This window comes from Aulonocara sp. 'chitande type north' Nkhata Bay, linkage group LG2, assembly GCF_057382095.1.
Source record: "Aulonocara sp. 'chitande type north' Nkhata Bay isolate Kocher_YH1m ecotype deep benthic linkage group LG2, A_spYH_male_GT1.1, whole genome shotgun sequence".
Lineage (NCBI taxonomy): Eukaryota > Metazoa > Chordata > Actinopteri > Cichliformes > Cichlidae > Aulonocara > Aulonocara sp. 'chitande type north' Nkhata Bay.
This window is the reverse complement of record NC_141345.1, coordinates 3,438,933-3,455,246: the sequence shown is the minus strand read 5'-3', so window position 1 is coordinate 3,455,246 and position 16,314 is coordinate 3,438,933. Positions and strand designations below refer to the sequence as shown.

At 43.1% G+C, this 16,314-nt stretch overlaps 1 long non-coding RNA gene across 1 annotated transcript; it reads left to right on the top strand.

Moving 5' to 3' along the window:
• The first annotated feature begins 3,477 nt into the window (after positions 1–3,477).
• LOC147337238 (uncharacterized) lies at positions 3,478–15,885 on the top strand. The gene is made up of 3 exons (XR_015130557.1): positions 3,478–4,421; positions 4,906–5,128; positions 15,378–15,885. It is a non-coding gene; the product is annotated as an uncharacterized LOC147337238 (long non-coding RNA).
• The last annotated feature ends 429 nt before the right edge of the window (positions 15,886–16,314 follow it).

The following is a 16,314-nucleotide window of genomic DNA, read 5'->3' as shown; positions in this document are numbered from 1 at the left end:
TAAGAAAATATCGACAAATTAAATCAAGCGGAAACCAAATTTGCCTCCAAAATGTTTTTTGGTAAATCAAGTCCATTAAAGAAACAATGAGGATTTATTGTTAAACTTTTAAGTGCATAAAATGAAGTTGCTTAGAGAATGGTTTCAATGGTTTTCAAATACCACATTTATTCCTCTTGTTTGTTTACAATGCTGACAAAAGAGGGAAATATGTGTAAAATTAGACAAACAAATGATTACAAGCATATAATTAGACACACTAAAACTCTACAGCTTTAGCTAATGTGATCCTATAAGCAGCAGTATTGACATTTGCAGGATTGTTTGAGTTTTCTGTGCTTTAGCCTTATTGAAAGCATTTTTAATATTAAAAAAAGTAGGTTTAATTAGAATTTCAGTTTTATCTTCCACTTCAGTGTGAAATTTGATTTGTATCTGTTTCATACATACAGGCCCCTGTTCTGTGCCCACATATGGTCCCCTCAGCCCCGCACAAGGCTTGGAGAGGTTATAAAAACTGAAGGGGTGATTAAAAACCAGGAATAATGGCCTCCACAAAACTAGGAATGCGTTTAACTGGTACAATTGTTCCAAATCAGGTTGCCATTAATATCAGAAATGATTCTGCAGATCTTGAGAGGGGGATTTTACGGGGATTTTTAACTTGATTTTTAAAGAAACTGGCCCTGGGAAAAATGAAAGCATAGGCAGAATGTACTGTAGGTACATGATTTATGGCTGAGGATGACCTGGAAGGATTTAGGTTGGGTATATCTAGAACTGTGCTGACCTACCCACCAGTTCTGCATTGTTGAAGTTTGGTGGATCCTCCTAAATCCAGGATTAGGAAAGTCAAATATACAAACACCTTCACCCCTCCTCTTTTTCTCACATACAGACATACCAAGAAGAGGGAGAGGTTGAAAGCGTTAGCATTGGCTCCTGCCTGCCTGCTAAGCATGCCCAAACCCAAACCCCATCACTTTCCTCATTACTTGAGCTTCATGGCTTTTTAGGGCTCTGTGCTTTATCTGGGATTTCACATTTCCCTGACTGCCACTTGACATGGCTCAACCAGTTGCCAGCAATCAAGTAGCAGAGGGCAGCAGCGGCACCAGCTGAGTCTTCAGGCTGCACCTTGATTTGAGAATTGCACATCACAGCCACTGGCCTTGCTAAGCTTCGGTAATTATTGGCCACACATGCCATCTTCCCACCAACTCTATTTCTACCCCACTCCATAGACTGACCTGACATAATGGGTGAAGGGGAGAGGGGCTGCATGTAGAGAGATAGGGATAGTCATGGGTCATGGGTGGATTGCATGGTGTTGATGTGTGCTTTAAAAGCCAAAAAGTGTTTGACAGAGCTGGAGAAAGAAGTGATAACACGTTCTGCAAATCATCCATACTGCCAATCTCAGAATGTTCTATATGGATCATCCCCTTATGTGTTAAAGCATGTCAGTGCCCTTGTCTATTTGCTTGCACCCACAGTACACATTGTGTGTGTGTGTGTGTGTGTGTGTGTGTGTGTGTGTGTGTGTGTGTGTGTGTGTGTGTGTGTGTGTGTCTGTGCCTAATTGAGAGGTAAGCAAAAAAGTTGCCTTTAAAGTTTCCAATAAATATCCTGCCAGTAATGTCAAACACCTGCCCGTAAAGCCCAGAGGAATGCTAAATGAAACCAAGTTGCAGAGCCTGTCTCCTGTCTGGGGTCTCAAGTCAAGACAGCAGGATTTGTAATGGCTGTAACCAGGATTATTGAGTTCAAGCAGAACAGCCAGGAAGCAAGAAAAAACATAGCATGGTCAGCACCACTGCTTTTCCTCCCTCTAACAGCCAGTACAATGAGTTGTGTGTCCCACTAACAGTAGAGATGGATTCCAGATTATTCCTCAACTTAGTCACCCTCTTGGCATCAAAACATAACAAAACAGCCATAAACTGTTTGTTTTTTTAAAACCACTATTATAAGAGCCAAACGATCCAACCTTCTCAGGGACTGCTGTATAATACTAGTGGACACAAATGTGATTAGACAAGAAGTGATCTTTTTTGTGAAAGTGTGAGCCAGATAAAGTGAGACAGATGATTACTGCAACTCAAAACATGACCCACTGACCTCCCCACCCCAGTGTCGCACACCAGTAACCATCTCATGCACACACACATGCAGTCTGACCACATACAAAAATGCATGCGCTAATGCACACACATCTACAAATATTCAGTATCATGGAAGGAAGAGGCTCTTGGTGAGAGCATGTGACCCTAGAAGCCAAATGATGCTGTCATTTGGCCTCATCTCTGGTTTTGATTGCCTAAACTCCTGACGCCTTCCTCCCGCTGCACCTGTCGAACGCCAATAGACCCCCTGCCCAGACCTTTTCACCACTGAGAATATATGGCCGTGCTCCTGGGTCCAGCCTGGCTAATTACCACTGGCCTCAAATCGCCCCCAAATGCCACAGTAGGGTAGGGTTTTTAGCTGCTGTTGCCACCCTGAGGCTCAGCACAGCAGTCCTCCCTGTTATTTGGTGCCTCTCTATTCCTCGACGTGTTCCAGATAAGGCTGACCACGCAAAGGCATTTATTTCCAGAGTAACAGGCTGTCCCATTCAAGCCAGAGATTAAGCACTGCTGTCTACACGCAACCATGAATAATGAAGCTATCATTCCAGACAGGCAGGCAAAAGCAGTGTGAGTTATATACACCAGTAATCTCAGATGCTACTGCACACAAGTGCCCAATGTATGAAATAGCAGCACCACTGTGCAGTTCATAAATTATTTTAAAATGCACAAGTGTGGTTAAGATCTATTTTTGATTTAGTGTCTTAATCATAAGACTAATACAGCTGAAGCATGAATTATATATATAATGCATATTGTACATTTTTTTAAATGTACAATATGTAGATAACATCTCGCAGTATGAACTTTTACCTGGCAGGAGCAGTAAAAGAAATAATAATAAATTTATTACATTTAAATTTGTGTCTGCATAACATAATAAATAATCGGCACTTGTAGATCTGTACAGGTGCACTTTATGGGCTTTATTTTATCAAAACTAAGTTATGAAGCGTAGTAATGTGAGCTTTCTGGTGTTCATTTTTTATTTGTTAGTCTGTTTGTTAGAATGGATTTGGATTTTCCCTGGGAATATTAAATGTTAACATATTAAAGCTTTAAATTGTTACTAACTGAAAGGGAGAATATACAAATAATGAGTTATTTTAATTTTCCCCTACAATTTACTTTTCTCAACTTCCAAGCATATCTTCCCCATCTTCAACTGGAGGGATATAATCCCGGAAACGGTTTCGAAACAACAGTAGGTAGGCTGTACCTGACGCGAGGCTGGATAATAGCAGACACCACGTGACTGCAGTACTTGCAGTCTGGACGCACGACAGGGTCTGTCAGAGCCTCCCTGGTGAGGACGACGTACACACACACGCAGGACGGATAAAAATAGACGCCATTTATGTGTTGAGAAGCCGCTTGAAAAGCTATGTGCTACGCGTCCAACTTGTTAAACTTAATATGTGCCGTTTGTTTTTATTACTTTTAACGCTGTCAGTCATGTTTTTTTTAACAATCTGCACAGTTTAGTGTATCAAAATGTGCAAAAGCGCACCGAAAGCCTCGCACGGATTTCACTGCTCTCCTCCACTTGAATTCATAACAGGTTTTTTTTTTCCTCTTCTATCGCGGTACACATCTCAACCCTCCTCTCAAAGGAGCGACACCGACAAAATCCCTTAATTCAACACACAGTGAAGACTTATCGCCCGTTATGCGCTGCGTCACCGGCTTTAGACAGGGGCAAAGTATGGCACCATATCTGAACTTGCATGAATGAAAGTGACGGCATAAAGCACTCAGTCAGCAGGCGACTCACTCAGCCTCCGGTGTCTGTCTCGCCTGTGTGGCGCTCTCCTGCATCCCTCAGTGAGCATCACTCTCTGTGGAGCCGGTGCGAGGCATCCTCCCTTACAAACACCGGTCCTGGACATCCTAGACAGCCCGTCCTGCGACATATTTTTACTTTGGACCCGTTGATGTCACTTCCTGCTTGGGCAAATGCCTGTGCAAATAAACCCAGGGATGTGAAGGGGTGCTCGGGGAGCCATTTTTTGAGGTCACGCAGCAGACAAGTTCACAAGGTCATGCAGTAGCGACATGTCCCAAAGCCGACAACAAGCTCGTTACTCTTTAAAATGACAACTATCATCCCATCTGGCTCATTCGAACTGTGCCCTATAGTTTTACATAACCAGCCACATCCACATCATCCTACCCCCCTGCGATACGCCGGCAAGGTTCATTTCCTGGTACGCTGTGCGCATTTACGGCCACGATTATGCAATGAAGGCGGCATCATCACTCTTTCACAAATGCTATACAACGCAGCTGGTAAGAAAATGTTTCAGGATATACAGGACTGCGAAAGCTACAGTATTGCACCAATTTGTGGGACACCTGTTGATAAAATAATATCATCCAATTGAAAAAGCAAAGCTCAGACAGCTAAATACAGTTTTACCTTTTTTAGTTTGTCTTAAAAGGAGGTAGCTGACAAACTACGACTTTTGTTACACATTTCTATATTTAATATTTAAATCCAGCAATCCTTTAAGACAGCTTGGAAGAAGAATAATGAGGTTGCACAATTTAATATAAGTACCTATACTGGTCTGTGATTAGTCAATGTGATGTGGCAGAAGCTGGTCTTCGTTCTTTCCACACCCAGGTCTCTTTTCTTTACCTTTGAACCTAGGCCTGGCAGCCCATTTCTGATCTACACAGGGTCTCCTTTTACCCCAATCCCCTTGTAGGCCCCAGTGATAGACGGGCATCGATGTGCCAATACTTCACTGTATTTCAATATCCTGCTCAGGAAAAGGAATTCAAGGGGTTGAGCGAAGTTCAGAGTAACAGCGTGGTGCCTAAAGCTCACAACCTGTCCCCAGCCTCGTGCCGAGAACCTGAGATCCAAACATTCAGCTGAGAAAATTCTTGAGACCAGGTCCTGTATGTGTCAACAAAACAGCCCCTGCTGCCACCATCCAGACTGAGAGACGGGAGCAAAGACGAGCAAACGACAGCAGATCCAACAGCCTGTGAGTGAAACTTTCCAGAACCAAAATTATTATTTATTTTACTCAACAACAAGTAGTCTGTCTGGATGTTTACACCAGTGTCTATCTCAGAACCTGAACCCTCAGGCAAGTATTTGTTAAACATGAGGTTTTACTGTCTCAGTCACAACTACAGCTTAACTCCATATCTCTTTTCTAACTTTGGCCCGACAAAAAGTCCTGGCACACTCCAACTCCTTTATAAAATCCTAAAAAATTGAATGTTCTTTTAAATCTTAATCCATTTTTCTATAGGCTACTGTACCAATATTCTGGAAAAAATACATATTGATGTATAACAAATACTGGAATAATGAAGATGTGTTTGACTTTGTTGTTTGGATTTGTTATATTTATATACCATGGCAATTCAAACAAACAGGATTACGTACATTTTATCAATGTGGTGAGTAAGGTGGGCACATATCCAGTATGTGTAGGACTGTGTGAATGCACTGAGCCTGTGCCCAAATATAAATGCATGTGTTTAGTGTAGTATTTTGCGATAGGATGACGTGCTCATGTGGTTCTGTTGTCTGTGTGCGATTGGTTGGATCAGTCAGAGGACTGTGGCAGGCACGAAAGAGGCAGCGAAGCAGGCAGTGCGACCTAGTGGTGGAAGAGGGGTGTGTGGTGGAAGAGGGGTGTGCACTATGAATCACACCGATACACTAAAAAATATGCACATTATTTATCTTGTTAATAAATCCACACGAGCGTGCTAACACATACAGTCAACCCAACATGCCTTTGTTAATTCACTGTATAGCAATTTATCTCCTTGAAACACATGCTGATAAACTCTAACCCATGTATTTGATCTAATGTCCCAAATACCTAATGTAGTGTTCCAAGTTTTAAAATAACATAATTCCCCACCAACCACCCACATATGTAACGTAACGCTCTCTAACCAGGTTTGTACCAGTGTTTTCTATCAGCCCATGCTTCCCTTCTATCCCCTCCACCTTACACCCCCTGCTTTTACTTCCGTTCTCCCATTGCTAAATCTGCTCTTGAACCAAATGGCACGAGTGGTAACTTCAAAGCCAGAACTACCTACATCCCCTTTCCCTGCTATGGAATATTTGAAAATGAAAAAAAATAGACCATCTGGCATAGCAGTGGTGTCTGACTTTTCCCATATCAACCAAGTGACACTTAACCAGGCTGTGTTTTGAGATGATCGGCCTAGGATCGCAATTTAACCCCCCCCCCCCCCCCCCCCCCCCCAACCTCCCCAAATCCACAAAAGCATTAAAGATTACCCACTATCCAGATGTGTTTTAGTAGAGATTGAGGGGACAGAAGGAGGAGCTTTAAAAAAGAGGGGGTTATGTAGACATGGGTGGGTGGAGTTAGTAACCAATTCGGGAAAAAAAGGGGAATACAGCATAGACAAGTGAAGTCCCAAAAAGCAGGGTTTAGCAGGGGCCTAGTTCTACTGGAGCTGCGGCCCATTTTGTCTTGAAGGGGATTAATAATGAATTAAAGCACTCCCACCCCCCTTCTAAAAAGATATTCATGCATGTTAATGCATCCATTATTTATAGTGCGCATAGAGGCTGGCTAGTGGTGGCCACATGCAAGTGGGAGGGATGTAAAGATGAAATGAGGAGGTGGGGGTCTCTTCCCCCTGAATGAAGCACTGAGGCTCTGGAAGCAACATCCAGCCATTGTGGCTGGGCTGGGGCTGGGTGGAGATGGCATGGGGAGTGGATATGGAAAAGTAGGAGGAGGTGGGGGATGTGGGGGCCTTGCTGCCAGACAGGCAGCTCGTGCATGGGGCCGCCAAGTGTTGTGGGGGAAGGGGTGGATTAAACAAATAAATACATGATAAGGAATAATCATGCCAGGGAGGCAGGGCGTGATAGAGACAAAGAGGCTAAGAGGGGCAAAGCGGGGGTGTTAGTTCAGTCAGACAGGATTTGTTGTCTGGACTGACCCATTCTTGATCACAAACCTACGTGAGATAACTTTTTTAGATGCTCTTTTAATTGGACTATTTCATTCGATGACTCATACCAATTATGCTTTCGCCAAGGAGCTAACAAAGTCTGTTTGATCTGAAATAAACTACATAGATCTGAGTAACTCAGTGCATAACAGTAGGTATGACTGGTTGATAATTCAATAAAGCATTACAGAAGTTGACACGGCCAAAGCAAAGATGAGAAATAGACATGTAAAAGAGAGGAAAAGGCAAGAAGATGTAAACGTGAGAGATCGAGGAAGAAAGATGAGTAAGAAGAGGCTAAACTTTTTTTACGTAGCGAAGCAGTGCAGAAAGGAGCAGGGCAAGGAGGATGATAAGATAAGGCAAAAGCACGAGTCAGATGAGCTTTCTACCCTGCTGATCCCCATATTAGCATAGATACAGAGTCATAAGCATGGCAGGGAGCTTTTGCTGTGGAGGTGACATCAGGGCCATGACACCCAAACTCATCTCCATAGATATCACTGGGGCCATGCAGGTTAATCAAACATAAGGCTTATCTAGGCGTCTGTAGTGCGTGAAAATCTGCCAACGAGCTGCCACCTTAAATTTCAGTAATCCTTGTAAGTAACTAATTCTTAATACTGTTTCGCTTGTCGACAAAATGAAGAAATGAAGCACGGCTTAGAAAATTTGCCCTTTCTGTGTGTTTGTTTTGGGAAAATGTTTGCTTCCAGAAACTGCTTCTTCTACAGAAAAAAAAATACTTAGAGATCACTGTTCATGCCATTTCTACGTGTATGCAAACACCAAACTGCTCTGGGGATATGGTGACATGTAGGCTAAGAGGTCATCAGTGTGGCTTGGCAACACCTGTTTCAACGGGATTTTCCTCTCGTTTCGAAAAGCTGGCCTGGTGTTACACGCATGGCACGTGAGTGGCACAAATCCTCCACTACAATGGAGTATTAAACAGTTATGCCATCATAATGGATAAAAATATTGTTGCATGAACTGTATGATTCAGGAACAAAGCAGGTAACAGTGAGACATTCATTAATGGCAGACATGCCACATGTTTCTCAACAAGTAGCACCAGAGGCAAGACCTCCCAGAAGGGACAATCTGCATTGTGCAAACATTGCAACCTTTGTTCCCCCAACAAACACAAGGTGAGGCACTAAAGTGTTTTTAATACGAAAACCTCAACCACACACAGGAAAATCCATAAACATTGGAATGATGTCAAAACAACATTGTGGGGTTTGACGGTTTTAATTTTCCACTGCTCAAAGTAAAAATGGCTCCTGCAACATTTCCTGCACCCCGGTGATTTTTATGACAAATACAACAGCAGCTTAATTATACATGCGACCACCACCATAAAAGCAGAACCATTAACTACCATCTTGTTAACACAGAGGACCTGCCTTGAAAGTGCTAGAGTCGCATTTTGAAATCTTTTCACTCAGCGCCTGTCTGCAATGTCAGATTTTCACTATTTAGCAAAAACAGAAAGAACGTGGCAGTACATGCAAGCCCTACACACGAGACATCTGCTTTAATTGAACTAGACATTAAAAATAATTGTGACGACCTGTTCTTGATGTGTTGGCTAAAATATAATAAAGGAAACATGTCCAAGTCAGTCAAGTAACATCTAGGCACAGATATTTTCACTGACTTTAAGTTGCAGTGTGCAGCTGCGTTGATGTAGGAAGAAACCTGGCTTCTGATGTTCCTGACCCAGCTCAGTGTGTCCACGGAGAAAGCTTTGCAGTCTCCAAATAAGAGTGAACTTCCAACCTTTTCCTGAAGAGGCTTTGGTTAAGTTTCAAAGGCTTCCTGGTTTTACTTTACTAGCCAAACATACCCCAGCTGTACACAAAGTGGTCACTCTCAGTGAGACCCTATGGAGGCAGAGGGAGATCAGACACCCCTTGACGTAACCAAACATCTCTGTTAAAAGCAATGTGAACAGAGGGTTTGCCATTGATGTTATTGCTTGCTTAAACGGGTCAGTCTTCACTCATGGCAAGTGTGACATTACAGACGGTAATATCATACTTGTGAGCAATGCTTCAAGCCTACAGGTCCCAACAAAGAGAATTCGTTGTTTGTCGCTGTCATGAAATAGATCAGCCATCTTAATATTTCATACTCTGCCTATCCTTAAGATGTCCATATGGACTTCATAGAATATGTCAGTCTCTTGAGTGATAGAATGGAAAACCTACAAAGCACATCTCTGAAGGCAATCCCATCAAGCAGCATTCACTTCGAGATGTATAGCCCTGTGTTAGGCAAATGAGCTGAGAAATGGTGAGCTACTGAATCCATTATTTCTCATTCTGTATGTATTGTCTTAAAGCCTGCCTAATGTCCCCAAAATGCCTTTAAAGACATGTTAAGAGAAAAGAGCTCTCTGCCTTGGAATGAGGTAACTTAATTATCATAGCAACTGCCAGTACTCTTTAACATGTCAATGGTACTTGGCTTGCATGCATAATTTTGCTGTGTTATTGTGGTGGCCTCTGTGTTGCTCACTGACAAAAAAACCCAAACCACAGGCACGGGGGCCTATTGTCATGGATGCATCCATCTGGATCAAGGCCATTAGAGGATATTTGCACTTCCTCTGTGGATCCTGGCTCTTTTTGACATGCAGCAGAAGGACCAGGCTTCACCCACCAGTGCAGGGCCAATTGAGGTGTAGATTGACCAGAGGGACAGTGAAGAAGGGCAGCCAGCAGGGCAGCACTCCTGTCAAGCTCAGTGATGGACACCCACATGGCAGCTGGTAGTTGGCCTGGGGTTTCTGAGGTCCTATAGCAACTGATGGGACATGACGAGGCAGGCTTCCTGGTTTCATTCCTTTGTCCCTTGGGATGTTGGAATGTGTATCAGAATGTCAGAGGATCTTGGCTTCAGCACACTTTTGGTGTCAGCTGCCTACCAATGCCCCACACTTACCCTGACATGTATTAACAAGTAATTCAGGTAGCTGTTTCATACAAAAATACAATGCCTTTTAAAAATAATGGTAACTTTCTCTGTTTTTCTTCAACCCAATTACATGAATAAAACATTAGCATATATAGCCTATGAATACTGCAAACACTGCTTGAATTGAAATAACGGACCAAGTGATCTGAACCAAAAAGTGCATAAATTGGGCCCTTTGAAGTGATAGAAATATGCTGATCTAGATCTATTGTGGTTAACACCACAGCATTCACAAAGGCCTTTGAATGCTTCTTTATACGTGTATATGCAGAGTGTGTATGCGTGTACTCGTATGCCCAGGTGGGAGAGAAGGCTAATGGTAGATGCAAAGATCACTATACACATCTGGAAAAACAGCTCTCAGAGATATATCAAATAGAACCAATTCATCTCCAACATATAAACACGTTAGCTGTCAATCTACATCTCCCCACATGTAACCTATATGCTTGTTGCGACATACGTAGCCTTTGAGTTGTGTTGGAATGCTGACAGCCCACAGATATGAATCTTGATTTGATTAAAAGGTAAGAGTTGGGGTCTAAATGCTGGAACCAATATCAGTTCGGGCGGGTGGGCAAGGTAACTGTTGCAAAGGAGGTGAGGTGGAGAGGAAGGGGGAAAGTGTGATTGTTGGGGGGGTTACCTGTGGCCTTGGCTCCAACTGGGAGTAATTTGGAACAGACTGCTCCCAGTGTGTTCATTAGGTTGTGATTGGGCTGAACGCAGGTGGGGAGGGCTGCCCAGCCTGACGCTGAATAGTCTTGATTGTGCCCAGCATAAAACGCCATCTGTTTCAATGAGGCAATGAAGGAGAGAGAGAGAGAGAGAGATTGAAGCAAGACGAAGGAGGAGGGAGCTACCGGTGAAAAGTCGTGTTTTGTGATGTCTCGAAAATTTTGTGTACTAACAACGGGACAAAAACATATAGAATAAAAATATAAAGCTGCACTGTCCATTGTTTCGTCTTAAATCGAACACAGAAATGACTTTCCATGTACAAAAATATAATTCAGTCCATACTGTAAATTAATGGGTGGGCACAAGAAAATATTTACATGTGACCAAACTTTGTGCAAAAACTGCAAAGTGGTCAAATGTAATCAGTCCATTTTGAGTCTGAATGGCAGGCCTCATTTTCACCAGGCTATGAGCGGATGGCTGATGAGACAAGGGGATTGGAGATAGGGCCGCAGTTTATTTATGGGCCGCCTGCTTCAAAGCCAGAATGTTTTTGGTTAATCCCATGCTCATACCAAAAGCAGACATACAAATGTTAATCTGGGAGTTTACATGCAAATTTGGGCTGTCTACTTTGCTGCAGACACAACATTACCCAAAATCACATTCCTCGGTCTCATGTAAGAAGGAGGTAAAAACACCGACAAAATATATTTTTACTCAGACAGCCTCGCTTTCGGTTGCTTATTTTTTTTCTCTCGTTGCAAGGCCTTGGAAAGAAAAAAAGAAGAGAGCAGAAGAGAAGAAGGCCACTCTTTGCTGCTCGACTTTTGAAGCGTCTTTATCGGGCTTGGCAGCGTAGTCTTGCGTGTCCAAGCCTCGTCGTGCTTTTCATCCTTTGTGCTGTCCAAGGTGTGTCCAATGCACTGTTGCTTTGTGTGGAGAGGGAGACGACACATCACATTCTGTCTTCTGTCCCAAGCTGGGGGATGGGGAGATTGTGGGGTGGGGTGTACAACAGAGGGGGCACAAAAAGCAAACTTATAGAAGGCCGGAGCGCTTCAAAGCCGCGATGCACAAAGGCTTATAAAGCGTTACTTCATGCAGAGTTGTGCCAGATGTAATTGCGGGGTTCCTGGAGATAAAGAATCACATGCAATTCTTAGCCCCACCCCTGATACTTATGAAAGAGCTGTGGCTAAGAAGCTTCAGCTGCACGAACAGAAAAGTTTGTTTCACTTTGGTGCACAATAAATAATTAACAGTTATTTTATAGGTTTCAGGATGAATTTGCTGTCTTGAAAACAGTAACAGTGCACATCAAGCTTTACAGATGCAGGAAGATGGGCTGAGCCCATTATAAATAGGGAGGGGTGAAAACTACACTGAGTGACAAGCGAGTTCCCTCCCCTTTTTCACTCTGCCCTCATCTTCGTAGTATAGGCTCTTTCAAGTCTGCCTGACTCCTTTCTACAGAAAATTATGTTGATTCATTGTTAATAAGCCCAGAGGTTGCCAGTGTGAGCACAGTGCGTGGCAAATATAGGTAGACTGTAGTTTTCCAGATCAACCTGACTAGTCCTCATCTGTTTCCTGTGGCCTCCTGCTGAGATGGGACTGGTGTCGAGTGTGCATTGTTAAATATGTTCCCGGGCAAAAATGCTGCCACTGTCAGGTACATTTGCACAGGCTGCTCCTTATGTGTGTGCGTATGCGCGCGTGCGCTCACGCACGACAGTGCAGGTGGGTATGTGCATGTGTGATGCTGACAGTGAACAGTGATGGGTGTGGAGGAAAGGGTGGTGCAGTCACTTTAGACTTGAGATGCCATTCCCACAGGAGCGACACGCCCCGGTGTTTTCCAAGACAGAGACGAAGGCAAACATGAAGCAGATCCATCTTTGCATCTTCACAAATACTTCTATAAACAGAGAACAGTAACTTTTTGTTATCTCTTCATGTGGGAAGTCTAAAGGCCTCCTGCTAGGAATGTAGAAACTATGGTGTGTGTATCCACAAGGTCAAGGCTTAGATGTCATGCACAAACAAATTTTAAATTTAACAGCTACAATTAAATCAAGTAGTGTCTCATCAAGGTGACATGGTGTGACGACAATAATAGCATGTAAATGTACCTAACCTAACTAATAAAATGAGTTAGCTCAGGAATCGGTGTCTTTGACAGCCTTCTTTCGTCACGTTATGGATCAGAGCTCAAGTTTACTTTATATCTTACCGTAAAAAGGGCCAGTGCAGGTTCTATACCAGCCCAATTACAATGGCTGTTCACGACAGAAAGAAATCTTGCCCATGATTAGTGTGGAAATATGGTATCTTATGAATAACCAAGTAATATTAAATGCCTCCTAGAAGAGCAAGGGCATTAAAACCCGATGCAATACTTCTTTGCATATCAATAAACTGACATTAGTATTTAAAAAAAATGTTAAAGTGCTGGACTAAAAGAACAAACATTTTTCAAAGCCAGCATAAATTAAATACAGGGCATCGTCTTCAAGTTTTAAAAAGTGTCAACAATCTGTATAGTAAATAAACAGTTGCAGGCAAGCAAAGGCAAATGCTAAAATTTGCAGCACTCTTTTTGTGACTCATCACTAAAATACGTGTCCAAACTTTTGGATTAGCTAGAAGCTAACCTGTAACTCTTCACATGTAGGCACCATTCTCAGGTCATAGAACAAAGCACAAGGGTCAGCAAGGAGATGTCAAAGATCATGGTAACCCAAGGGTACCTTGAGTCTCATCCCAAAACCTCTAGCATTTTTCAAAGCCCTCCTGCAGCCCAGGCCCTCATCAGCGCGTGCCCCCAATGGCCTTGTGCACATATGCACTACCTCTCTGGTGGGTGAAGGGGGGGCCTGAGTGCATCACCTGCAGCCCCCATTACGTGACGGAACAGGCTTGGCCTACTCAAAACAAGCCTGAGACCCAGTAGGGGGGGTGGTAATGATGCAGGGGGCACTAACAGGTACAGGGAGCAGATTTTATTTTCTCCATATTTCACAAAAGCCTTTCTCAAATTCTTGTTGGGCTCACAGACTATATAGACAAGGTTTCACCCCGTGAGATATAATTACTCATGACCCACATGGCTCTGTGAGAGTGGTATATATACGTTTAAGTTTGCACTGAGGTATAGAGTGAGCGTCCCTATTTAATTTTTAACTACAGACAGACAGCAACATAGAATAAAGCAAATATTTTACCATCACCTGCTTAGAAAAAACAAGGACAACGAAGGACAATCATTTAAACGAGGGCAATAGTACTTGCACTAATCTTGGATTCATTTGTGAACACGTGAAAGTGTTCATTGGGTCTTGATCAAGAGATGTGGTTAAAACCACTGATGCAGCAAATCTAGACTCCCCCCCCCCCCCCCCCCCCATCCCCTTGTCTGCTCAATCAACCATCAATAAAATCTCTCCTCTTCACTACTGCTGACAATTAGAACACGAGCCAATCCCTAACCTACATAGGGAAAGAGGCCCCATAACCCAATCTTACATTAAACCGACTCAGGGAAATGAAGGTGTTCTAGCTCTCAGCAGATTATACTATAGCTGAGATGAAGGGCTGAAAAAGAACGAGTGTAGTTCAGTCAAACTAGCTAAACGGGTGAGAATTAAGATGTTGTAGCGTGGGATGAGGCAGTTATGCATACATAACATGTTGAGGCTGGGACCCCCTACTGGGGAGAGGCACGACAAAGCCTCTCTAACAGCAATACCTCTGGGACAGCTAATGATTAATTAGCTTGTGTCATTAAGTGAGGCAAATGTCACCCGAGCTTCCTGGGGAAGCTGTCACACCATGTGTAGGCTACTCACAAGTTTCCCCCTCAGGTGCCGGTGGAGGGGAGTTGGGGGGGGGGTAAGTGCACTGTAACTAGTCAAATCCTGACATCTAGTGGTCAAATATAAAACTTTGCCAATTTCCAACAGCAGTAAGAACTAGATTTAGGCAGAAACTTTTTTTTCTTTAATTTAATTTATTATCAAAATATGTTACAAAAAAAAATATTCCTTTTGCCCAACATTCCCAACAATTACCTACAACAAAAGTGTTATCCAGATTTGACTTTGGGAATGCTCTCTGATCGCTGATCCTTGATCGCTAAATTAGCTGAGATGACCTCTGACCTTTAAGTGTCATTCACCTCACTGGCCATGTCACTGACCTCAAAGTTGAGGAGCTGACCATTTTTCACACCTAAGTTTTAAGGAGGCAAGAGCTGGCACATGGGTGAGGGTCAGAGTGGCGGGCAAGCTTGCCATCGCAACATTTTAAAAACATCTATCTTATAATTCTATTACAGTTTGCTCAGTCAAAAAAAACAATGACATAAAATCCTAAGCGATCCCAAACATGAAAGTAAAAAGGAAAATTTTTCTTACCAAACAGCCGAGGACCAAGCCAGGTTTGATGACTTTCCTTGCAGTTTGGAACAAATCCGGACAAACGATCGCCAAAGTAATAGTTCTAATTAGCCAATGTGCTTCCTTTAATAATATTATTTTCTCCATCAGCTACAGCGGGTTTTCCCAGCACACATGTTCACACTTTACTTCTTTTTCTCCACTGCAGGAGCAGTTATTCTGAGCCTTGGAGGTCAGCACTGAATTCTGGCCTGCTGTAAGACCAGACCAAGATGAAGTGAGAAGGCCCCTCTCTTCAACAGGGAGTGGCAGCGCAACGTGGAAAGGCTTAACACACACACACACACACACCTCATGTCTGTTTATTCACATCGGCAAAGCACGTGCAGACACATGTGCGTGTGCGCACACACAAACACACACGCACACAATCTGCCTCACCCTCACATAGACATGCGCATACAAAAGCACACCTGTCAGGGCCTTTCCACTGTGTGAGCAAAAGCAAAGAAGTCCGGCCCCCCCTCCGTCTCTCTGTATGTGGTATCCCATGTCTGTTATATTAAAGCAAATCTATTCAGTTCCCACTTTCTTATCTGAAATAATGGCATGAGCAATTTTCACATTTAAGTAAGCAAGGACACATGCAGTCTCTCTCTTCCACTCTCTCACTTAATGAATGGAATCAGATCTGGGCCCCCGTGGCTGCGGTCTAATCTGCCTTTGAAGATTTCTACAATTTACAGAAATAAATAATTACATACCACTGAACAGTTGTTTGGTTTGGGTTTTTTGTTGTTGTCGTTTTGTTTGCTTTTTGTAAATAGGATATATACACCTATCTACTTTTACATTTACTAGTCCACAAGTGCGTTCGATTTCTATGTTATTGGCCAGAGCCAAAAAGGGCCCAGGACATTGCCAGGAGCCTCCCAATTGTGCCAGTCAACTGGTGTGTGACGTCCATTTGAAGGAGGAATCTGTCAAATAGAGTGATTGAATTAAAGTGCACTTTGGTCCGGAGTGCTCTCTCTTTGCCACTTTCCACCATAACATGTCTTGTCCTAAAATAATTAGATTGAGGCTTTGGGTAATGGAGTGGCCGGATCCTCAGTGGTCAAAAGAAGGAATGGTGGCGCATTGAA